The 24,411-nt window shown below is 46.8% G+C and overlaps 3 non-coding genes across 3 annotated transcripts; 1 reads left to right on the top strand and 2 right to left on the bottom strand.

The window, feature by feature from the left end:
• Positions 1–1,168: 1,168 nt before the first annotated feature.
• Positions 1,169–1,241, bottom strand: trnai-uau (transfer RNA isoleucine (anticodon UAU)). Its single transcript has one exon. It is a non-coding gene; the product is annotated as a tRNA-Ile (tRNA).
• Positions 1,242–4,891: 3,650 nt separating this feature from the next.
• On the bottom strand, positions 4,892–4,964 carry trnav-cac (transfer RNA valine (anticodon CAC)). The gene has a single exon. It is a non-coding gene; the product is annotated as a tRNA-Val (tRNA).
• Positions 4,965–24,122: 19,158 nt separating this feature from the next.
• Positions 24,123–24,195, top strand: trnav-uac (transfer RNA valine (anticodon UAC)). The gene has a single exon. It is a non-coding gene; the product is annotated as a tRNA-Val (tRNA).
• The last annotated feature ends 216 nt before the right edge of the window (positions 24,196–24,411 follow it).

The raw sequence follows: 24,411 nt of genomic DNA, 5'->3' as shown, positions 1-24,411 counted from the left end.
ATCCTCCTCCACCAAATTACTACCATGTGGTTAGCTCAATCACTATGTCGATTAAAGTCACCCATGATCACTGCTGTCCCACCACTGCACACAGCCCTTCTTTCTTGGTTGAAACTGTCCCCAACCCTACCACTGCTAACCAGTGAGACAGACATTGCAGCAATGGTCTGGTTATTGTGAAACAGCAATTGCTAAAAGAACAGTGATACCGACATGATTTGAACAAGCAACCCTTGGATTTAGAGTCAGACGCACTGCCATTGCACCACAATAGTTAAGAGATGTTCGTCGATATGAAGGTTCTGCAATACAAGGGGCTTTAAAATCCCGCCCATTCCCACAAGGTATCACAAGCAGCGCTCACCTGACAGTCACCGGATGGTTTGTTCGAAAACCTTTCTCTTGCTTTTACAGAAAAGCATCATCAATTAACCCCTCAACTTCTTTTGCACAATCAAACAAATGCTAACTCAGGGACACTCCATACTTCAATCATTTGTCCTGTGCTTTGCACGTTAACTGTTAAACCATATCCCATTTTACTAACTGTATTTTAGCTTTCTGGTTCAAAGTCTTCATTGCCGATGACACCACGAATCTGGGGCAACTTTTATCAAATTTAACAGCACCGGTTATTCCTACCGTGCACACAAAATACAATCAGTAGTGAAGATAAAATCCCACTGTGCGTATTTTCAGATTCAACGCAGTAGGATTTCAAATAAAGTGAAATAATTTTACACTGAAAAGATTTGCAAGTGTTACTTGTATTTGTGTCTTTAATTAAACTTTGTGACGTCTGACTCCCATTCATGCCACTGCTGAATAAAAAGGAGGTTTTGACATTGACCAGACTGCACTGCCCCTGATATTTGTCAGCTCATCCTTTATATTCAGTGGTTTCTCGCCCTTTGTTTGGCTGCAGTGTAGCGGATATCACGTTGGTCTCACACGCGAAAGGTCCTCGGTGGATCCGTTTTCTCTCACTCAAAGTTTTCTATTTATTGAAGTGAAATAAAAAGCAATTGAGGAATAAGGGAGCCCTTTTGCCAGAAGAATAAATAACAAATAAAAACAGCAAACGCTGGAAATCTCAGCAGGTCAGGCAGCATTTGCAGCGAGACGAAACTCGCATCCAATTGTTCATCCACAGTAAGTTTACACAAAATGTTTCTACCCAGGATCGAACCATGGCCCTTTTACATATAAAGCAAACGTGATAACCACTACACTACAGAAACCTCTGGTACAACGCACCCAACAGAGGGGAGCTGACCAGTGAGCTCCCTCTGTGCTGATCGGGAATGTGTTGTCTCACCTCAAACAACTTCTGTCCCACACTGAAAGTTCTCAATCCTTCTCCTCCGCTGCCCTTTACAGAAATGTCACCAATCACCCAGCCACCGTGTTCACTTCCACATCCTCACAGTGGGGCCACAGAGGCTCCTACCGTCTCCCCGCGATCAGCGAACTCACCCAGTTTACAAAATTAAACCCCGAACACGTGCTTGGCAAAGGGCAGGCGAAGCCAGATAGTCTGTAAGATCGGTCTATCACAGAAAGTATTGGTATTCATGGTGATTACAGCAATTATTAATCGTCTCACAGACCTCAATTATTTTATGCGATGCATTGATCGAGGATTGAAACCAGGTTAGTGCGCCAGATCTTAATCCCTTGACCAGCAGGGAACAGTTACGATACATGTCGATATATTTATATATATTTATATATGAATGTCAATGGCTAGCTAACTAGACCTCGTGGTGCCCACGGTCGTGTGTCAAACATTGAGTGAGATAAATTGTTCCACAGTGACACCTTTCATGTGTTCGACATGGTTACAAGGTGTGCACCAGAGGGCAATGCAGTGGGAGACTTACAGCTTACCTGTACAGGTGTGCCTGGCCGAGTGTAAAAGGCAGGCCACCAGGTGTGATCCTCATTCTGTGGTTATCAATAAAGGACTTAGGTCACTACAGTTCAAGCATGACACATTGTCTCGTGGAGTCATCATCAGAGCATCTGAAGGTATAACAATTGGCGACGAGATTACGGACCTTCACACGAAAATGGCTAACCTTGGTACGTTGCAGCAGTTCGCTGATGGTGATGATTGTGAAGCCTTTGTGGAGAGGCTCGACCATTTCTTCACAGCAAACGACCTGGCAGGTGACAACCCGGCCACACTGGCTGATAAGTGCAGAGCTATCCTGCTAACCAGTTGTGGGCCCACCGTCTATGGACTCGTCAGGGACTTGCTGGCACCAGCGAAGACAACGACCAAGACATACGAGGAGCTTGTAACACTTATCCAAGAACAACTCAATCCCAAAGAGAGCACCCTCACAGCCAGACAGCGGTTTTATACACACCGACGGCCCGAAGGCCAGGAGATCACGAAATATGCTGCAGACCTCAGGAGGCTGGCGGCACCGTGGGATTTTGGTGACCACCTCACCGAAGCACTGCGGGATATCTTTGTCATCGGAATCGGCCAAGAGGGCCTTCTTCATAAGCTACTGTCAGCGGATACAACAGTCATACTGCAGACGGCCATCTCCGTGAGCCAAGCATTCATGACCTCGACCTGTGGCTCCAGGCAGATGACTCATCCTCAGGACGCAAACGCGGCAAGTAATGTGCACAGAGTGGCGCCTTTTAGAAGCTGGACTGTAGAACGTGAAACTTCTCAGGGGAGAGAGAACAGGCCCCCGAGTCCCTTAACTCAAAGTCCATGGTCAGATCAGCCATGATCTTATTGAATGGCAGAGCAGGATCGAGGGGCCGAATGGCCGACTCCTGTTCCTATTTCTTATTTTCTTATGTTAATCATTTAAGGAGCTTGAATCATTGATGAAGTTTTCTCCCCTATCTGACTTTACACAGTCTGTATTTCAGAGACTGGTTTAAAATGTTCACTGCTCATGCGACAAGGAACCTGGGGAGAATTTTGTTCAATTTATTTCACAGCAAAAGTAATCTCCAAAATAATGTTTCTACACAGGTACAAATCGGGGACCTTTCACGTGTGGTTCTCCACAGTGGTGGAGGTTGTGCTCGAGTTTGAAATGGTGCATTGTTTCCACTTTGAAAATGCATCTACAACTACAAGGAACATTTTGCCCATGAATGGGCCCGCATAGTCTACGTGCACCCGCGACCACGGTTTGGTAGGCCAGGGCCAGGTGCTCAGTGGAGCCTCCCTGGGGGCATTGTTGAGTTGGGCACAAATAGTGCACCTTCGGACGTAGAGCTCCAAGTCCGCGTCGATACCAGGCCACCAGACGTGGGATCTGGCTATGGCCTTCATGAGAACAATCCCCGAGTGCTCGCGGTGCAGCTCCCAGACAAATGCCTCTCTGCCTCGCAGAGGCATGACTACTCGGCTGCCCCACATCAGGCAGTCTGCTTGTAGTGATAGTTCAGGCATGCTCTTGTGAAAGGGTTTTAATTCCTCGGGGCAGGCATCACGAGCCTCTGCCCAGTCACCGGTTAGGACACATCTTTTTACTAAGGATAACGTGGGGTCGCTGGCCGTCCAGGCTCTGATTTGGTGCGCTGTTATGGGCGAACCTGTGGACTCAAAGGCTTTGATTGCCATGACTATCTCACAGTCCTGTTCGTCAGAGCCTTCCGTGGTCGCCAGGGGTAGCCTGCTGATCGCGTCGGCAAAGTTGTCTGTGCCTGGTCTGTGCCTTATGGTATAGTCGTAGGATGCCAGCATGAGTGCCCACCGTTGAATTCGCGCTGAGGCGTTGCCGTTTATTGCCTTACAGAAACATCTGTTACAACAGCACCAACAGAGGGGAGATGACCACTGAGCTCCCTCTGTGCTGATCGGGAATGTGTTGACTCACCTTAAACAACTTCTGTCCCACACTGAGGGCCAAAGTTTCGGGTGGAGTTGCTCCTAGTTGTTTGGAGCAACTAGTTTAGTTTGGAGAATGTTAGAAATTGCAATTCTCGGATATTAGTTTGCTTCAGTTCAACTGAGTTAATTGAGGTTGGCTTCAGGTAAGGTATTTTTTTTCAAAAGGGGGTGTGTCCAGCCACTCAGGCCTGTTTTGCAAGTTTCGGCAGTGAAAACTTACTACAAACTAACTTAGGCTGGAGTAAGTGCCCACTTTTGTAAGTTCAGAACAACCTTACCTAGAGGTGAGCTCAGTGCAGGCACAGCCAGAGAGGAGGTGGGAATTAAACACAAAAAGGACTGAAGCATTAAACACATCACTTAAATGTCCAAAAACCTCTTTTGATGATATCTTGCCTGATATCTGCTGAATGAGGATAGTTGCTTCTCTTTTTATAAATAAACAAGTGTAGCCACCCGGATGAGGCAGGCACATTCCGGATGCTTTCAGATGAGCTGTGAGAGATTATTAAAGGGTCCGAGTGTCCTGTAGCCCCACACACCAGGATATCCTCTCCCCCGTGGTTTTCCTCAGCTTGTGCTCGGTGTACGGGGAGCTTTGGCCCGGGTCCGAGGTAGCTTGCATCCCAGGGATGGACAACAACCCTCTGAGCTCTGGAACTGGGAAGAGCGAATAACTAATGAGTTGTTTGTGGGTTTGAAATGCGGCTTAGATCTGCTGGTATTAACCGAGGCAGGGGCTGTGAGACATGGATGGGTGAAGATTATTTGTTTTATTCCCCATTCATTACCCGCCAGCGTTGTTTTGTAAAATTGTTACTGAGGGTCAGTGGAAACTTCAATAACTGAAATTTAATCATTCAAGGATTTTGAATCATTGATGAAGTTTTCTCCCCTATCTGACTTTACACACTCTGCATTTAGGAGAATTGTTTAAAATGTTCAGTGCTCATGCGACAAGGAACCTGGGGCGACTTTTGTTCAATTTATTTCACACCAGAAGAGTCTCCGAAATAATGTTTCTGCCCGGGCTCGAACCGGGGACCGTTCGCGTGTGAGGCGAACGTGATAACTGCTACACTACAGAAACGCTGCGGTTCAGGTAATCTCAGGAGTATAACCAGAGCTTTAACCTACACAGCTAGCCGATACTTCAGCAGTTTGTTTTACGAGAATAGAATGACGGTGCTATATTTACGAAGGCTGTGAGTGTGGCAGGAATTGATCTCGTGTTTCCCAGACTTTACACATAGGAATAGGAGATGGCCATTTAGCAGCGAGTGGTTAGGATCTGGAATGCACGGCTTGAAAGGGCGGTGGAGGAAGACTCAATCTTATCTTTCAGACGGGAGTTGGATAAGTGTCTGAAGAAAAAACAATTGCAGGGCTGTGGGGGCAGAGCGGGGGTTGTGTGACTCGTTGAGAGTCGGCACGGGCTCGATGGGCCGAATTGCCTTCCATGCAGTAACCATTCCATGATTCGATAAGTTAGTTGCACATTTCATAGTGTGGGTGGGAGCACAACATTGCAAAGGGACATGGATTGAGTCGGCAAAACTAGAGGCATATGATTCAGGAGATTCGCGGGGCATGGAAATTCGGGAGATTAATGACTTTGAAAGGAACATTTTTGTTTTGTGCCGTTTCGGTCATTGAAATGTTTCTGAAAGGAATGTTTTGTAGAAAGGGATGCAGCATTTAACCTTTTGCCTTAACATTTCTTTCTGGGTGTCAGCTCACATTTCGTTTCGATGTTATTCTTACAGAATTGCTATTTTCTTTGGTGTTTCACAATAACCAGACTCTTTCTCTAAAGTCAGTCTCAATGTTTCCACAGTCTCCGATTGTTGTTACCAGCAATGATCATTTTGACCCAGACCCCGAAAGCACAGTGTGTAAAATGGTTTATGGTTTCAGAGTTCAATTGCAGAGCACAGAATAAATGATTCAATTATGGAGTTCCTTCAGTTAGCATTTCTTTAATTGTGGAAAAGAAGATTGCGGGTTAATTATTGATGATTTTCCATGAAAGCAACATTAAATTAAAATAAATGCAATCGCCCAACATGGGGCTCAATCCCACGAACCTGTAATTAATAGTCTCATGTTCTACCGATTGAGAACGCCAGGCTTCTGGATAACGCTGGATTTTATCGCTCATTGCAGCCAGGCGCCTGTTGACCACCCGCAGCCTGGATACACTAACGTCCCAACAGCTCATTGACTGTCGGAGTGGGACCGTGCGGTGCTTCAGAAGACAGTTCGAAAAAGCAAAGTCACTGATTCCGTCCCATGTTATCCTCCGATCAAGAATAGCAACACACGAAAATTGCTTCAATAATATTTACACCTGAGCTCTACATTTGTCAAGCAGCTGGCTCGTTGGTCTAGGGGTATGATTTTCGCTTTGGGGTTGTTACTTGAAATTTGCGAGAGGTCCCGGGTTCAAATCCCATACAAGCCCTCAGTTTACCCACGAATTTTGAAATTGCATCGAACTTTTGCAAAGAAGGACTTGCATTTCTTCAACATCTTTCAGGAACTCATGACGCCCCAAAGCGCTTTCCAGCCGTTGAGTTATGTTTGAAGTGTTGTCGTGTGGGGAAATATGTGCACAAATCAGCCCACACGAACCGCAACACTTTGCGAAGGAGTTCGGTGCAAAGAATCAGATATCTCAGGGACTTGGACTTTCCATGAATGAGTTCTGCTTGGATCTGCAATCAAACTTGAAACAGCAACTGGGCTTCCATCTCACGGGAGCAGCGTGTAGCAGTTAGTGAGTAGGTGACCAAGTTGATGTGCGCCGCTTTCAATCTTTGAAATTTCACCAAACAAAGAAACGGTGAATCCAACTGTCCCTGTAAGCGACAGATTGAAGGGATCGGTGCTTCAAACAGAGCAGCAAAACGCGCAGTACAATAATAGGGTCCGCAACATTAAATGTCAGAGTTATTAAGCAGACAACAATTAAACATACACTTAACAACAGTACTTAGAAACATAGAAACATAGAAACATAGAAAATAGGTGCAGGAGTATGCCATTCGGCCCTTCTAGCCTGCACCGCAATTCAATGTCTTCATGGCTGAACATGCAACTTCAGTACCCCATTACACTTTCTCACCATACCCCTTGATTCCCCTAGCAGTAAGGACTTCATCTAACTCCTTTTTGAATATATTTAGTGAATTGGCCTCAACAACTTTCTGTGGTAGAGAATTCCACAGGTTCACCACTCTCTGGGTGAAGAAATTCCTCCTCATCTCAGTCCTAAATGGCTTCCCCCTTATCCTTAGACTGTGTCCCCTGGTTCTGGAATTCCCCAACATTGGGAACATTCTTCCTGCATCTAACCTGTCTAACCCCGTCAGAATTTTCAACGTTTCTATGAGGTCCCCTCTCATTCTTCTGAACTCCAGTGAATACAAGCCCAGTTGATCCAGTCTTTCTTGATAGGTCAGTCCCGCCATCCCGGGAATCAGTCTGGTGAACCTTCGCTGCACTCCCTCAATAGCAAGAATGTCCTTCCTCAGGTTAGGAGACCAAAACTGTACACAATACTCCAGGTGTGGCCTCACCAAGGCCCTATACAATTGTAGCAACACCTCCCTGCCCTTGTACTCAAATCCCCTCGCTATGAAGGCCAACATGCCATGTGCTTTCTTAACCGCCTGCTGTACCTGCATGCCAACCTTCAATGACTGATGTACCATGACACCCAGGTCTCGTTGCACCTCTCCTTTTCCTAATCTGTCACCATTCAGATAATAGTCTGTCTCTCTGTTTTTACCACCAAAGTGGATAACCTCACATTTATCCACATTATACTTCATCTGCCATGCATTTGCCCACTCACCTAACCTATCCAAGTCGCTCTGCAGCCTCATAGAATCCTCCTTGCAGCTCACACTGCCACCCAACTTAGTGTCATCCGCAAATTTGGAGATACTACATTTAATCCCCTCGTCTAAATCATTAATGTACAGTGTAAACAGCTGGGGCCCCAGCACACAACCTTGCGGTACCCCACTAGTCACTGCCTGCCATTCTGAAAAGTCCCCATTTACTCCTACTCTTTGCTTCCTGTCTGACAACCAGTTCTCAATCCATGTCAGCACACTACCCCCAATCCCATGTGCTTTAACTTTGTACATTAATCTCTTGTGTGGTACATTGTCGAAAGCCTTCTGAAAGTCCAAATATACCACATCGACTGGTTCTCCCTTGTCCACTCTACTGGAAACATCCTCAAAAAATTCCAGAAGATTTGTCAAGCATGATTTCCCTTTCACAAATCCATGCTGACTTGGACCTATCATATTACCTCTTTCCAAATGCACTGCGATCACATCCTTAATAATTGATTCCATCATTTTACCCACTACCGATGTCAGGCTGACCGGTCTGTAATTCCTTGTTTTCTCTCTCCCTCCTTTTTTAAAAAGTGGGGTTACATTGGCTACCCTCCACTCCATAGGAACTGATCCAGAGTCAATGGAATGTTGGAAAATGACTGTCAATGCATCCACTATTTCCAAGGCCACCTCCTTAAGTACTCTGGGATGCAGTCCATCAGGCCCTGGGGATTTATCGGCCTTCAATCCCATCAATTTCCCCAACACAATTTCCCGACTAATAAGGATTTCCCTCAGTTCCTCCTCCTTACTAGACCCTCCGACCCCTTTTATATCCGGAAGGTTGTTTGTGTCCTCCTCAGTGAATACCGAACCAAAGTACTTGTTCAATTGGTCCGCCATTTATTTTTTCCCCGTTATGACTTCCCCTGATTCTGACTGCAGGGGACCTACGTTTGTCTTTACTAACCTTTTTCTCTTTACATATCTATAGAAACTTTTGCAATCCGTCTTAATGTTCCCTGCAAGCTTCTTCTCGTACTCCATTTTCACTGCCCTAATCAAACCCTTTGTCCTCCTCTGCTGAGTTTTAAATTTCTCCCAGTCCCCGGGTTCTCTGCTATTTCTGGCCAATTTGTATGCCATTTCCTTGGCTTTAATGCTATCCCTGATTTCCCTTGATAGCCACGGTTGAGCCACCTTCCCTTTTTTATTTTTACGACAGACAGGAATGTACAATTGTTGTAGTTCATCCATGCGGTCTCCAAATGTCTGCCATTGCCCATCCACAGTCAACCCCTTCAGTATCATTCGCCAATCTATCCAAGCCAATTCACGCCTCATACCTCCAAAGTTACCCTTCTTTAAGTTCTGGACCATGGTCTCTGAATTAACTGTTTCATTCCCCATCCTAATGCAGAATTCCACCATATTATGGTCACTCTTCCCCAAGGGGCCTCGCACAACGAGATTGCTAATTAATCCTCTCTCATTACACAACACACAGTCTAAGATGACCTCCCCCCGAGTTGGTTCCTCGACATATTGGTCTAAAAAACATCCCTTATGCACTCCAGAAAATCCTCCTCTACCGTATTGCTTCCAGTTTGGTTAACCCAATCTATGTGCATATTAAAGTCACCCATTATAACTGCTGCTCCTTTATTGCACGCACCCCTATTTTCATGTTGTATGCCCTCCCCAACATCACTACTACTTACACCCAAACCTTGCGAATGTTCGCCGAAGAACACAAACACGTTCCAGTTCCCAGCTCAGTGCACAAATTGATGAAACATTAATCGGATTCTAAAATATGTGTTCCAAATGCCACATTTTATATATTTTCCTTATACCTGCTACGTGACAATTGAAACTTTTAATAGTATGACCTAACACAAGTGCCCAACTTCTGATGGAAGGTCATTAACCTGAAATCTTAACTCTGTTTCTCTCTCCACAGATGCTGCCTGACCTGCTCAGTGTTTCCAGCTTTAATCTTTTTATTCTCCAAACTTATAATCAGAAAACCACTTCCCTTGTCATCTAACTACACTCCTTCCTGATATGTAGCCTTGTCCTACAAACCAGGCTCCTTTCGGATAATTCAGGCATTCATTGGAATTATAACTTCTTAACGATAACAATTATGTGAAGTATGTAACTCTGTAATACTTGCCAGTAGAGGGCGCGACTTTTGGAGTCCTAATGCTCACCTGCCCACACGTGCAGGGCCAGTATGAAAGGTTGGCTACCATGTTGTTCAGGCACTCTGGAGTTGTAATAAATAAGACTAAAGTCACCCTAAGTTTAGCTCACAGTACTCAGCCTCGGGGAGTTCTTCGATACACAACAATTGGCGACGAGTAACAGAATACGAACCTTCACACAACCATGGCTGCTGTTGGAATATTAGAGAGATCCATAGAGGGTGATGATTGGGAAGCCTTTGTTGAGCAGCTCGACCAGTACTTTGTGGCCAACGAGCTGGAAGGAGACACTAACGTGACCAAGCACAGGGCGGTTCTCCGCACTGTCTGTGGGCCTAAAATATACAGCCTCATCAAGAATCTGCTCACACCGACAAAACCAACGGAGAAGGAATATTCAGAGTTGTGCACACTGGTTTGGGACTACCTCAAGCCGAAAGAGGGTATCCTCATGGCCAGATATCGTTTTTACATGCACCATCGCTCCGGGACCAGGACCTGGCGGATTATGTCACCGACCTGAGACACCTCGCGGGACCTTGCTATTTTGGCGCTGCGTTGGGGCAAATGCTGTGAGACTGTTACGTGCTGGGCATCAGCCACGAGATCATTCTTCGAAAGCTGCTGGCTGCTGAAACCCTAGACCTGAGCAGGGCCATCGCGATTGGCCAGGCATGCATGGTCACGGACGATAACACCAAACAGATATCTTCTCAACATCGAAGCTCACCGGCAAGTACTGTGCATAAAATGATGTCGCTAGCAGGCCGAACTTCATATGGCAGGGTCTATACGTCTGTGGCTGCAACACCTGTGATGACTCAGAGTGCGCCATCGGGGGTGAATGTGAATCTATTAGCACCGTGTTGGTGCTGCGGGGGTAATCCTCGGGCCCATCAATGTCGTTTCAAGCACTACGTGTGCAAAGGCTGCACAACGATGGGGTACCTCCAGTGAATGTGCAAACGTGCTGTGACATACCACGTGGCTGAGGATGATCGATTCGGCACGGATCATGCAGCACAGGCAACTCAACCCAAGGAACAAGGACTCCCAGGTGCAGGTGGGGCTGTTGCATTTTATCAGGGAGGCTTTGTGGGTGTGCCCGAAACGTTTCCTCTGCCCACCTGTGGCTCGCTTACCTGTCGGAGTTCTGAGTAGAGCGCTTGCTTAGGGAGTCTCATGTTGGGCATGTGGACAATGTGGCCCGCCCTGCGGAGCTTGACAAGTTTGATCAGTGCTTCAATGCTGGGGATGTTAGCCTGAGCGAGAACACAGATGTTGGTGCGTCTGTCCTCCCAGGGGATTTGCAGGATCTTGCGGTGACAGCCCTGGTGGTATTTCTCCAGTGATTTGAGATGTCTGCTGTATATAGCCCATGTCTCGGAGCCATACCGCGGGGCAGGTATCACCACCGCCCTGCAGACCATAAGCATAGTGCTAGATTTGAGTTCCTGGTCTTCAAACACTCTCCTCCTCACGGGATCGAAGGCTGTGCTGGCACACTGGAGGCGGTATTGGACCTCGTCATCGATGTCTGCCCTTGATGATAGTAGGTTCGCGAGGCGTGGAAAAGGTTCCCGAGGCGTGGAAAAGGCACTTACAACCTTCCTAAATATAGCACCCTTATTCCGTTCTCTTAAAACAAGTTCCTGAATTCTCGGTTAGCTGTGTACTTTCGAACGGTGGTTTTATCCTCAGATAGATTCGACCACAGTGTTTCCGTAGTGTAGTAGTTATGACATTCGCTTCACACACGAAAGGTCCCCGGTCCGAAACCGGGCGGAAAGATCTTGAAAACTTGAAAATGGTCCGAATACCTGACTCCTGTTCCGAATTCTTACATTCTTATGATCTCTTGACCTTTCGCAGAAGAACAAACTCTCCTCTGAACATGCATGAGAAAGCTCGAGAAAGTGCTGTGTTCAAGTCACTGTCTTCTCTGGAGATGTGGGTTTATGTCCCATTTCTTACATTTAATCATTAAGCGAAACCCATTTGTTTTGTCACCACCAACTCCTTAAAAGTGCGATTCAGCAGTCCACCTGCTCGCTTAACATTTCCGTCTGACATGGTGCTGAAGTTTGTTCATTCTTTTGTAGACCGGCAATCAGATATTTTGCCCTGAGCATGTGAGGAACTTTTATCCCGATCTCATTGGGTTTAATTTTGGTAATCTGCTGCTGAAAGTGGAGATGTTTCCGCAGTGTAACGGTTAACACGTTCGCCTCACACGCGAAAGCACCTCGGGGGGAAATATTTTCTGGAGCTTTCTCATGCCTGTTCAGAGGAGAGATTGTTCTCCTGAAAAAGGTCAAGACATCAGAAGAACGTAAGAGTTAGGAACAGGAGTCAGCCATTCGTCCCATTTTCAAGTTTTCAAGATCTTTCCGCCCGGTTTCAGACCAGGGACCTTTCGTGTGTGAGGCGAATGTGATAACGACTACACTATGGAAACACTGTGATAGAATCTATCTTCGGATAAAACAACAGATCTAAACCTACACAGATAGCCGAGAATTCAGGAACTTGTTTTCAGAGAATATAATGGGGGTGCTACATTTATGAAGGCTGTAAGTGTGGCCTTCGACAGCGTGGATCACTTTCCACGCCTCGGGAACCTACTATCAGCAAGGGCAGACATCGATGACGAGGTCCAACACCGCCTCCAGTGTGCCAGCACATCATTCGATCACCTGAGGAGGAGAGTGTTTGATGACCAGGACCTCAAATCTGGCACCAGGCTTATGGTCTGCAGGGCGGTGGTGATACCTGCTCCGCAGTATGGATCCGAGACATGGACTATATACAGCAGACATCTCAAATCAGTGGAGAAATACCACCAGGGCTGTCTCCGCAGGATCCTGCAAATCCCCTGGGTGGACAGACGCGCCAACATCAGTGTTCTCGCTCAGGACAACATCCCCAGCATTGAAGCACAGACCACACTCGACCAGCTCCGCTGGGCGGGCCACATTGTCCACATGCCCGACACGAGACTCACTAAGCAAGCACTCGACACAGAACTCCGACACGGTAAGCGAGCCCCAGGTGAGCAGTGTCATTTATTTCACACTACTGTATATAACTGTACCTTACCATGCTATACATGACTGTAAATAGATATGACCTGTAACCACAAGCATACTTTACCACCAGGGGTGCACTTGCAGGAGACACTGCATACCTGTTCCACACAGGTATATAAAGGCATGTCTCAGGCAAGTGTGGCACTCAAGAGCTGTGAAATAAAGGTGCAGGTCCAGAGTGACGTTGACTTCAGCATGTGCCTCGTGTAAGTCTGTACTGCAGGGTGAGGACTTTACAGTGACGACGAGTTACGGGATCACGGAATCCATAGAATAGCTACCAACGGCTCAGATGAGAAATATAATGCCGGAGACAATTGGGAGGACTTTATAGAAAGGCTCCAGCAAAGCTTTGTAACCAAAGACTGGTTGGGCGACAATAAGGCAGACAAGAGAAGAGCCCATCTCTTGACCAGCTGTGTCTCGAAAACATACGCCTTACGAAGGGCCTGTTGGCACCCGAGAAACCAGCAAGCAAGTCGTTTGAGGAGTTGAGCACACTGGTGAGAGACCACCTGAAGCAAGCGAGCAGCCGACACATGGCCATACACAGGTTCTACAACTACAGACGCTGTGTGGGCCAGAGCATACCCGACTTCGTGGCGGAACTTCGGACGTTGGCGATGTTTATGTGAGTTCTCCAATGAAATAAGGAGAGAACTACTGCGATACTTTTTTATTGAAGGAATAGGCCACGCAGGCATATTCCAAAAGCTTATAGAGACCAAGAACTTGACCCTAAAGGCAGCAGCACTGATCGCACAGACATTATTGGAAGGAGAAGAAGAAATAAGGTTGATCTACACTGCGGATACGACAGCTAACGAAACATCGGAACAAGGGGTTGACAGCGTGAAACAAGCCGCTACCCCCACACACGGACAAAGGCAGGAGAGCAGGCCTTCAACAGCAGGCAGTGGCGCCAGAAGCCATCAAGGGCCACATGGACGTACTTTCACACCTCATCAACCCACATTGCGAGCAATCAACTACAGACTGAGAGGAGCTCAAGAGAGATCAGCCAGACGCAGCTCATCCTTCGGAAACAATGGAAGCGGTCTGTGTTAGAGATGTGGGGGAAGGCACTCAACAAGGGGGTGTCGATTTCAGCATGCTGTTTGCAGAAACTGCAACTATACAGGACATCTGGCTCACGTGCAAAAAAACAGCAGCTCGGCTGGTATACGAATCAGAAGGGTCGGAAAGCGGACCAGAAGAAGGTGGGGACAGTGCCCGGGACACCGAGGTACAGCGGGTCAACACGATAAATGTCCACTGTTCTTACAACAAGACGCCTCCAATAATGATGAGGGTGCTGGTCAGCGGGATCCCCGTCAACATGGAACTGGACACAGGAGCAAGTCAATCCCTCATGAGCATCCAACAATTTGAACAGCTGTGGCCGCACAAATGTTACAGACCAAAACTCAAAAGGGTCGACACCAAACTAAGGACCTGTACCAAAGAAATCGTCCCAGTCCTTGGCAGCGCCATGCTCTCTATCACACACAAAGGGACAGTGAACCGATTTCCGTGTGGAATGTCCCCGGAGATCTCCCAGCATTGTTGGGAAGAAGCTGTCTGGCAAAACTAAAATGTAAATGGGATGATGTGCACAGCATGCCTTCAGAGGAACGGACCTCCTGCTCAACAGTTCCAAATCGTTTTGAACATCTCTTTCAGCCTTCAAAGGTGCGAAAGTTAAAATCTGCGTCACACAGGATGCCAACCGGTCCATCACAAGGCTAGAGCTGTGCTTTATGTGATGAGGGAACAGATTGAACACGAACTGGACCGGCTTCTTCGGGAAGGCATTATCTCACCCGTGGAATTTAGCGACTGGGCAAGTCCCATCGTCCCCGTCATGAAGCCTGATGGATCCGTACGAATCTGTGGGGATTATAAGTCTACCATAAACAGAGTCTCCCGACAGGACCAGTACCCGCTGCTCAGAGCGGAGGATCTATTTGCCACATTGGCTGGAGGAAAACTTTTCTTGAAACTAGATCTCTCTTCTGCGTATATGACGCAAGAACTGACCAAAGAGACTAAGCAGCTCACCACCATCAACACACATCGAAGCCTTTTCACGTACAAACGATGCCCATTCGGCATCAGGTCGGCAGCTGCTATATTCCAGCGCAACATGGAGAGTCTGCTCAAGTCCATCCCGGGGACGGTTCTATTTCAAGACGACATACTTATCACGGGCAGGGACACCGACTCCCATCTCTGCAATTTGGAGGAAGTACTAAGTCGATTGGTTCGGACAGGCCTAAGAGTTAAGAAATCCAAGTGTCTGTTTCTCGCGTCCGAGGTTGAATTTTTGGGCAGAAGGATTGCCGCTGATGGAATCCGCCCAACAGAATCCAAAACAGAAGCAATTCGCCTGGCACCCAGGCCCCGGAATTCTCAGAACTGTGCGCCTTTCTCGGGCTACACAATTACTTTGGGAACTTTATGCAGAACTTAACCACGCTGCTGGAGCCTCTCCATGTGCTACTCAGGAAGGGGTGCGATTGGTTTTGTGGGGACACCCAGGAACGCGCCTTCAATAAGGCATGCAACCTTCTATGTTCGAACAGTGTTTAGGTTTTCCTTGATCCAGGTAAAAAGCTAGTTCTCACATGGGATTTCAGTGTGTGGGGTCGGGTGCGTTTTATAACATGTCACTGATGCGCGTAAATTACAACCCATAGCTTATGCCTCCAGTTCACTTTCGCTTGCGGAGCGCGGGTACTGTATGGTTGAGAAGGAGGCGCTCGTGTGCGTGTACGGTGTCAAAAAGATGCACCAATACCTTTTCGGGGCCAGTTTCGCGTGAGAAACTGACCACAAACCCCTCACATCCCTGCTATCCGAGTGCAAGGCAATAAACGCCAATGCCTCGGCGCGCATTCAGCGGTGGGCACTCATGCTAGCGTCTTACGACTATACAATAAGTCACAGACCAGGCACAGACAACTGTGCCAACACGCTTAGCAGGCTATCCCTGGCGACCACGGAAGGGTCCGACGAACAGGACTGTGAGATGGTCATGGCAATCAATGCCTTTGAATCCACAGGTTCACCTATGACGGCTCACCAAATCAGAGCTTGGACGAGCAGCGACCCCACGTTATCCTTAGTCAAAAGATGTGTTTTAACTGGTGACTGGGCAGAGGCTCGTGATGCCTGCTCCGAGGAGATCAAACCTTTCCATAGGCGCATGCATGAAGTATCACTACAGGCAGACTGCCTGATGTGGGGCAGCCGAGTAGTTATGCCCTTGCGAGGTAGAGAGGCGTTTGTCCGGCACCGTTCAAGCCGGCCTCCAATAGACAGGCGGAGCGAGCAGTGCAAATCGTGAAACAAGGGATGCTAAAAATCCAAGGTCCCATGCTGCAGAGCCGCCTGTCGCGACTGCTGCTGACATACAGACCTCGTCCGCATTCGTTGACTGAGGTTCACCCGCGCAACTATTGATGAAACGAACCTAAAAGACGAGACTCCCTTTAATCCTCCCAGACATGCATGAAATTGTTGAGGCAAAGCGCCGAAAGCTAACTGAGTACCTTGACCGAAATTCGAGGGGGAGGTGGAGTGAGATAGGGGACAAAGTGTTTGTGTTAAACAATGGCCGGGTTCCCAAATGGTTTGCAGGGACAGTAATAGATAAGGAAGGAACAGGCCACTGTGGTACAAATGGACAATGGCCAAGCCTGCCAGAAGCATGTAGACCAAGTAAAATGTAGATTCTCTGATGACACTGCAGAACCAGAGGCAGACTACAATGTGGAACTCACACCACACCTGGTGGACAGACAGAGGGAACAACCTGAGAAAAGGGCAGTCTCAACAGACAGCCCAGGCGAGATACCAGCAATCACACCGAGAGAAAAACAGGCACCAAGGCAAACAACTGAACCACAACTAAGACGCTCCACGCGACAGCGTAGACCACCTGAGAGACTGAACCTATAAAGAAAAAAGACCTTGGGGGAGGGCTATGTCATGTATCTCACACTATTGTATATAACTGTACCTTACCATGCTGTACATGACTGTAACTAGATATGACCTGTAACCACAAGCGTACTTTACCACCAGGGGTGCACTTGCAGGAGACACTGCATATCTGTTCCACACAGGTATATAAAGGCAGGTCTCAGGCAAGTTTGGCACTTGAGAGCTGTGAAATAAAGGTGCAGGTCCAGAGTGACCTTGACTTCAGCATGTGCCTCGTGTATGTCTGTACTGCAAGGGTCAGGATTTCAAAGGGAGAGGAAACGTTTCGGGCACACCCTCAAAGCCTCCCTGATAAAATGCAACATCCCCACCGGCACCTGGGAGTCCTTGTTCCTCGGGTTGAGTTGCCTGTGCTGCATGATCCTTGCCGGATCGATCATCCTCTGCCACGTGATATGTCACAGCCCGTTTGCACATTCACTGGAGGTACCTCATCGTTGTGCAGCCTTTGCACACGTAGTGCTTGAATCGACATTTATGGGCACGATGATCACCCCCGCAGCACGAACACGGTGCTGATAGATTCACATTCATCCCCGATGGCTCACTCTGAGTCATCACAGGTATTGCAGCCACAGACGTATAGGCCCTGCCATAAGCAGTTCGGCCTGCTAGCGACATCATTTTATGCACAGTACTTGCCGGTGAGCTTCGATGTTGAGAAGGTATCTATTTGGTGTTCTCGTCCGTGGCCATGCATGCCTGGGCGATCGCGATGGCTCTGCTCAGGTCTAGGGTTTCAGCAGCCAGCAGCTTTCGAAGAATGACCTCGTGGCTGATGCCCAGCACGTAAAAGTCCCACAGCATTTGCCCCAACGCAGCTCCAAAATAGCAAAGTCCCGCGAGGTGTCTCAGGTCGGTGACATCATCCGCCAGGTCCTAGTCCCCGGAGCGATGGTGCGTGTAAAAACGATATCTGGACATGAGGATACTCTCCTTCGGCTTGAGGTAGTCCCAAACAGTGTGCACAACTCAAAATATTCCCTCTCCGTTGGTTTTGTCGGTGTTAGCACATACTTGATGAGTCTGTATATTTTCGGCCCACAGATGTTGATGAGAACCGCCCTGTGCTTGGCCACGTTAGTGTCTCCTTCCAGCTCGTTGGCCAAAAAAGTACTGATCGAGCTGCTCGACTCAGGCTTCCCAATCATTACCCTCTACGGATCTCTCTAATATTCGAACAGCAGCCATGGTTGTGTGAAGGTTCGTATTCTGTAACTCGTAGCCAATTGTTCTGCAAAGAAGAACTCCCTGAGGTTGAGTACTGTGAGCTAAACTTAGTGTGACCTTAGTCTTTTTTATTACAATTCTAGCGTGTCTGGCTAGCTCAGTCGGTAGAGAATAAGACTCTTTATTTCCGGGTCGTGGGTTCGACACCCATGTTGAATGAATTTTTTTCCTTAAACTTTTATGGTGCTTTCACAGGAAAACATCATTAATGAACCCATAATCTTCTTTTGCACAATGAAAGAAATGCGAACTGAGGGAGAGTTGATCATTTAATCATTTATTCTGTGCTCTGTATAAGAACACAAGAACCAGGAGCAGGAGTCGGCCATTTAGCCCTTCGAGCCTGCCTTCTTTTGCACTGAAACAAATTATAACTGTGTTTTTAAATGAGCAGTGCAAGATATTTCGAGGGCACATTTCAATGCTTCACAAAACCATTCCATTCGCGACAGCCACGCAGGATCGATTCCCGGTTTGAGAAGTAACTTTGATATCATTGTTTGTAATTGAATTGGGGTCATTTTATTCAGTTTGATGAATGTCCCAAAACACTTCAGAGTGGTGTCCAAACAAATGAGTTTGTAATTAAAAACACTGAATGTCAGGATTGAGATTTGAACCCACGAGTCCAGAGGGGGCAGTGAACTGAACGCAGCGCCTTCGACCGCTCATCCATTCTGACTGTTGGATGTACCACTTGCAAGTTATTACACTGGAAAGTTTCAGAACGGGCACTTGTTCAGTTTTGCTGGTCGGCCCAGTGACCGGGATATCTTCTCCCCCGGGGTTTTCCTGAGCCTGTGCTCGATGTACGGCGAGCTTTGACACGGGTCCGAAGTAGCTTACATGTGTAGGCTGCTTGCTGGCTTCAGGTTGTCTCTTACCAGTGTGATCAATTCTTCAAACGACTTGCTTGATGGTTTCTCGTGTGCCAGCCGGTCCTTCATTAAAGCGTATGTTTTCGAGCCACAGCTGGTCAAGAGATGGGCTCTTCTCTTGTCTGCATTATTGTCGCCTAACCAGTCTTCGGTTACAAAGCTTTGCTGGAGTCTTTCTATAAATTCCTCGCAATTATCTCCAGCATTGTATTTTTCGTCTGAGCCGTTGGTCACCATTCTTCGGATTCTGTAATCCCGTAACTCGTCGCCACTGTAAAGTCCTGACCCTGCAGTACAGACTCACACGAGGCACATACTGAAGTCAAGGTCACTCTGGAGTTGCACCTTTATTACACAGCTCTCGAATGCCACACTTGCCTGAGACCTGTCATTATATACCTGTCTGGGAAAGGTATCCAGTGTCTCCTGCAAATGCACCCCTGGTGGTAAGGTAAGTTTGTGGTTACAAGTCTTCTCTGGTTACAGTCATGTATTGCATGGTAAGGTACAGTTAAGTACAGTAGTGTGAGATACATGACAGTATTGGTATTCATGGTGATTACAGCAATTATTAATCGTCTCATAGACCTCAATTATTTTTATGCGATGAATTGATCGAGGATTGAAACCAGGTTGTTGCGCCAGATCTTAACCCCTCGACCACCAAGGACCTGTTACGATACATGTCGATATATTTCTATATATTTATATATGAACCTGAATATCAACGGCTACCAACCTAGACCTCGTGCTGCCCACGGTAGTGCGTGTAACTTTGAGTGAGAGAAATTGTTCCACAGTGACACCCATTTCATCGTTTGTTCCCTTTTAATCACTAGAAACTGATTCAGGGGAATAAATAGAGAAACCATAGCACAGGGTTATAGACAAGAGGAAGAGAGAAGGGGAAAGATACTGTCCCCTTCCTGAACTAATGCAGAAACCCCTCTGCTGTGCTCGGGGTGACCACCCACAACCTGCATACACTAACGTCCCAACAGCTCATTGACTGTCGGAATGGGACCGTGCGGTGCTTCAGAAGACAGGTCGAAAAAGCAAAGTCACTGATTCCATCTCATGTGCTCGTCCGATCAATAATAGCAACACACTAAAAATGTTTCATTAATGGTTACACCTTATCACCACATTTATCAAACAGTTGGCTCGTTGGTCTAGGGGCATGATTCTTGCTGGGGGGTTGTTGCTTGAAATTTGCGAGAGGTCCCGGGTTCAAATTCTGGACGAGCCCTCAGTTTACTCAAGAATTTTGAAATTGCAGCATACTTTTGCAAAAAATGACTTGCATTTCGATAACACCTTTCAGGAACTCATGACGCCCTAAAGCGCTTTACAGCCGTTGAGTTATGTTTGAAGTGTTGTAGTGTGGGGAAAGATGTGCCCAAATCACCCCACACGAACCGAAACTCTATGCGAAGGAGTTTGGTGCAAAAAATCAGGTGCCTCAGGGACTTGGACTTTCTATGAATGAGTTCTGCTTGTACCTGCGTTCAAGCTTGTAACAGTAACTGGGCTTCCATCTCACGGGAGCAGCGTGTAGCGGTTAGTGAGTCGGTGACCAGGTTGATGTGCGCCGCTTTCAATCTTTGAAATTTCACCAAACAACGATCCGGTGAATCCAACTGTCCCTTTAAGCGACGGATTGAAGGGATCGGTGCTCCAAACAGAGCTGGAACACACGCAGTGCAGGAATAGGGTCCGCAACATTAAATGTCAGAGTTATTAAGCAGACAATAATTAAACATACACTTAACAGTACTTACACCCAAACCTTGCGAATGTTAGCCGAAGAACTCAAACACGTTACAGTTCCCAGCTCGGTGTACAAATTGATCAAACATTAATTGGATTCTAAACTATCTGTGCCAAAAGCCACATTTTATATCTTTTCCTTACCACTGCTTCGTGACAATTGAAACTTTTAATAGTATTACCTAACACAACTGCCCAACTTCTGATGGAAAGTCATTAACCTGAAACGTTAACTCTGTTTCTCTCTCCACAGATACTGCCTGGCCTGCTCAGTATTTCCAGCATTTACTCTTTTTATTCTCCAAACTTATAATCAGAGTATCACTTCCCTTGTCATCTAACTACGCTCCTTCCTGATATGTAGCCTTGTCCTACAAACCAGGCTCCTTTCGGATGATTCAGGCATTCATTGGAATTATAACTTCTGAACGATAACAATTATGTGAAGTATGTAACTATGTAATACTTGCCATCAGAGGGCGTGACTGTTGGAGTCCTAATGGTCACCTGCCCACACGTGCAGGGCCAGTATAAAAGGTTGGATGCCATGTTGTTCAGGCACTCTGGAGTTGGAATAAAGAAGAATAAGATCACACTAAGTTTAGCTCACAGGACTCAGCTTCCTCCTGTTCTACTTTTCACAACAATTGGCGACGATTAACCGAGTACAAAGCTTCACACAACCATGGCTGCTGTTGGAATATTAAAGAGATTCACAGAGAGTGAAATTAATGAGGGCAGCAGGCGGATCTCTGCCTGACACCGGGGAAACAGGGAGACAGACCTTGGAGCAAAGGGATATGGATGGAGTCGGCAAAACTAGAGGCATCTGATTCAATTGAGTCGCGGGGCGTGGAAATTCGGGAGTTTAATGACTTTGAAAGGAACATTTTTGTTTTGTGACTTTTTGTTCAGAGAAATGTTTGTGAAAGGAATTTTTTGCAGAAAGGGATGCAGCATTTAACCTTCTGCCCTAACACTTGTGTCTGGGTGTCAGGATTACATTTCGATTCAATGTTATTCTTCCAGAATTAATATTTCATTTGCTGTTTGACAATAACCAGACCCTTGCTCCAAGGTCTGTCTCACTCTTTCCCCGGTATCAGGCAGAGATCTGCCTGCTGCCCTGATTTATTTCATGTGACAGGACACAAAAGTTCAAAATCAACCTGCAGGTGGCCACACACAACACTGAGTAGTAATGATGGCCACGTGGTCTAAGATGAGTTGCGCTGGTCACTATAGATAGTGTTCGAATCCTATTTCAGACATTTGTTATATTGAATCATTGGGCAGAACCCATTTGCTTTGTCACCACCAACACCTCAAAAGTGCGATTCAGCAGTCTACCTGCTCGCTTCACATTTCCGTCTGACCTGGTGCTCAGATTTGTTCATTCTTTTGTAGAACGACAATTATTTATTTTGCCCTGAGCATGTGAGGAACTTTTCTCCCGATCTCATTGGGTTGAATTTTGTTAATCTGGTACTGAAAGTGGAGATGTTTCCGCAGTGTAACGGTTAACACCTTCTAGTTTTTTGAGTTCATGCTCATCTTTCTCCTTCAGTGCATATGGTACGGAACGGGGCTTGTAGTAAACCAATCTAGCGTCCTTCTGTACCCTGACACTCGCCTTGAAGCCTTGGATCGGACTGTCCGTTTCGCAGAACACCTTTGGATACTTCTTGATAATCTCATCCGTTGATGAAAATCTCGCTACCACAAAGAAAATCTGAGTACAATCTAGCTTCAGTGAGCTTAATCAATTTCAGCCTTGTAAGGCAGACTTGTCTCTTTTCACTACTATTAGAGGCAGTTCTGAAATTGATTTTTATATTTCACCGATCATACAGTGATATGACCAACCACAGGAATTTACTCTCCCGAGTAGCCTCGCAGCTCTCACTTGGGTTTCTCCATTAGAAATCACGCAACTTGTCGCGGTACAGTGACTCCGGTATTACACTCACGGATGCAGCCGTGTCAATTTCCATTGGTATCTTGAATCCAGCAACATCGATGTGGATTTTGATTCTTTCCGAATCACTGTCCGTTAAAATCGTGCTCCTGATGATGTGTAACTCTAACATCTCATCGTCCTGTTGTTGGTCATCCATACTATGTCGTCTCTTGGGATTTCTACTCATAGCTTTGAACGCTGGACTCACAGCTTTAACAACAGGTTTTTTTCTTCCATCGGCATGCCTTCGCAAGATGCCCAGTCTTTCTGTCGAAGAAACACTCTGCCTTCACGTGTGGACAACTTTGAGCAATGTGTTGTCCCAGGCACCTACAGCATGACTTCGACGCTCTGGTAGAATTTCCAGTTTCTGAGGCTTTGGGCTCCCTTATTATACCTTCAAATGCTCTGGTAATGACTCCACGAGACAATGTGTCGTTCTTTAACTGTAGTGACCTGAGTCCTTTAGTGATAACCTTTATTGGTGGCCTGACTTTTATACTAGGCCAGGCACACCTGTGCAGGTAAGCAACAAGTCTCAACCACCCGCAGTGCCCTCTGGTGGCACACCTTGTCACCATGTAGAACACATGACAGGTGTCACTGTGGAACCGTTTCTCTCACTCAAAGTTAGACGCACTACCGTGGGCGCCACGAGGTCTCGGTAGGTAGCCATTGACATTCAGGTTCATATATAAATATATATAAATATATTGACATGTATCGTAACTGTTCCCTGGTGGTCGAGGGGTTAAGACCCGGTGCACTCACCTGGTTCGACATGTATCGTAACTGTTCCCTGGTGGTCAAGGGGTTAAGACCCGGCGCACTAACCTGCTTTCAATCCTCGATCAATTCATCGCATAAAAATAATTGAGGTCTGTGAGACGATTAATAATTGCTGTAATCACCATGAATGCCAATATTTCTGTGATGGACCGAACTTACAGACTATCTGGCTTCTCCTGCACTTTGCCGGGCACGTGTTTGTGGTTTAATTTTGTAAACTGGGTGAGTTCGCTGATCGCGGGGAGACGGTAGGAGCCTCTGTGGCGCCACTGTGAGGATGTGGAAGTGAACACGGTGGCTGGGTGATCCGTGACATTTCTGTAAAGGGCAGCGGAGGAGAAGGATTGAGAACTTTCAGTGTGGGACAGAAGTTGTTTAAGGTGAGCCAACACATTCCCGATCAGCACAGAGCGAGCTCACTGGTCAGCTCCTCGCTGTGTGGGCTGTTGTCGAAGAGGTTTCTGTAGTGTAGTGGTTATCACGTTTGTTTTACACGTGAAAGGTCCCTGGTTCAATCCCAGGCAGAAACATTATCTTTAAAGTTGCTGTGGAGGAACAATCGGAGGCGAGATCAATCTTCCTGCAAATGCTGCCTGACGTGCTGAGATTTCCACCATTTGCTGTTTTTATTTGCTATTTATTTTCCTGGCAAAAGGGCTCCCTTATTCATTAATTGCTCTTTATTTCATCAATAAAGAGATAACTTTGAGTGAGAGAAAACGGATCCACCGGGGACCTTTTGCGTG

This window comes from Pristiophorus japonicus, unplaced genomic scaffold, assembly GCF_044704955.1.
Source record: "Pristiophorus japonicus isolate sPriJap1 unplaced genomic scaffold, sPriJap1.hap1 HAP1_SCAFFOLD_33, whole genome shotgun sequence".
Taxonomy (NCBI): Eukaryota; Metazoa; Chordata; class Chondrichthyes; family Pristiophoridae; genus Pristiophorus; species Pristiophorus japonicus.
This window is presented reverse-complemented; position numbering and strand designations above follow the sequence as displayed.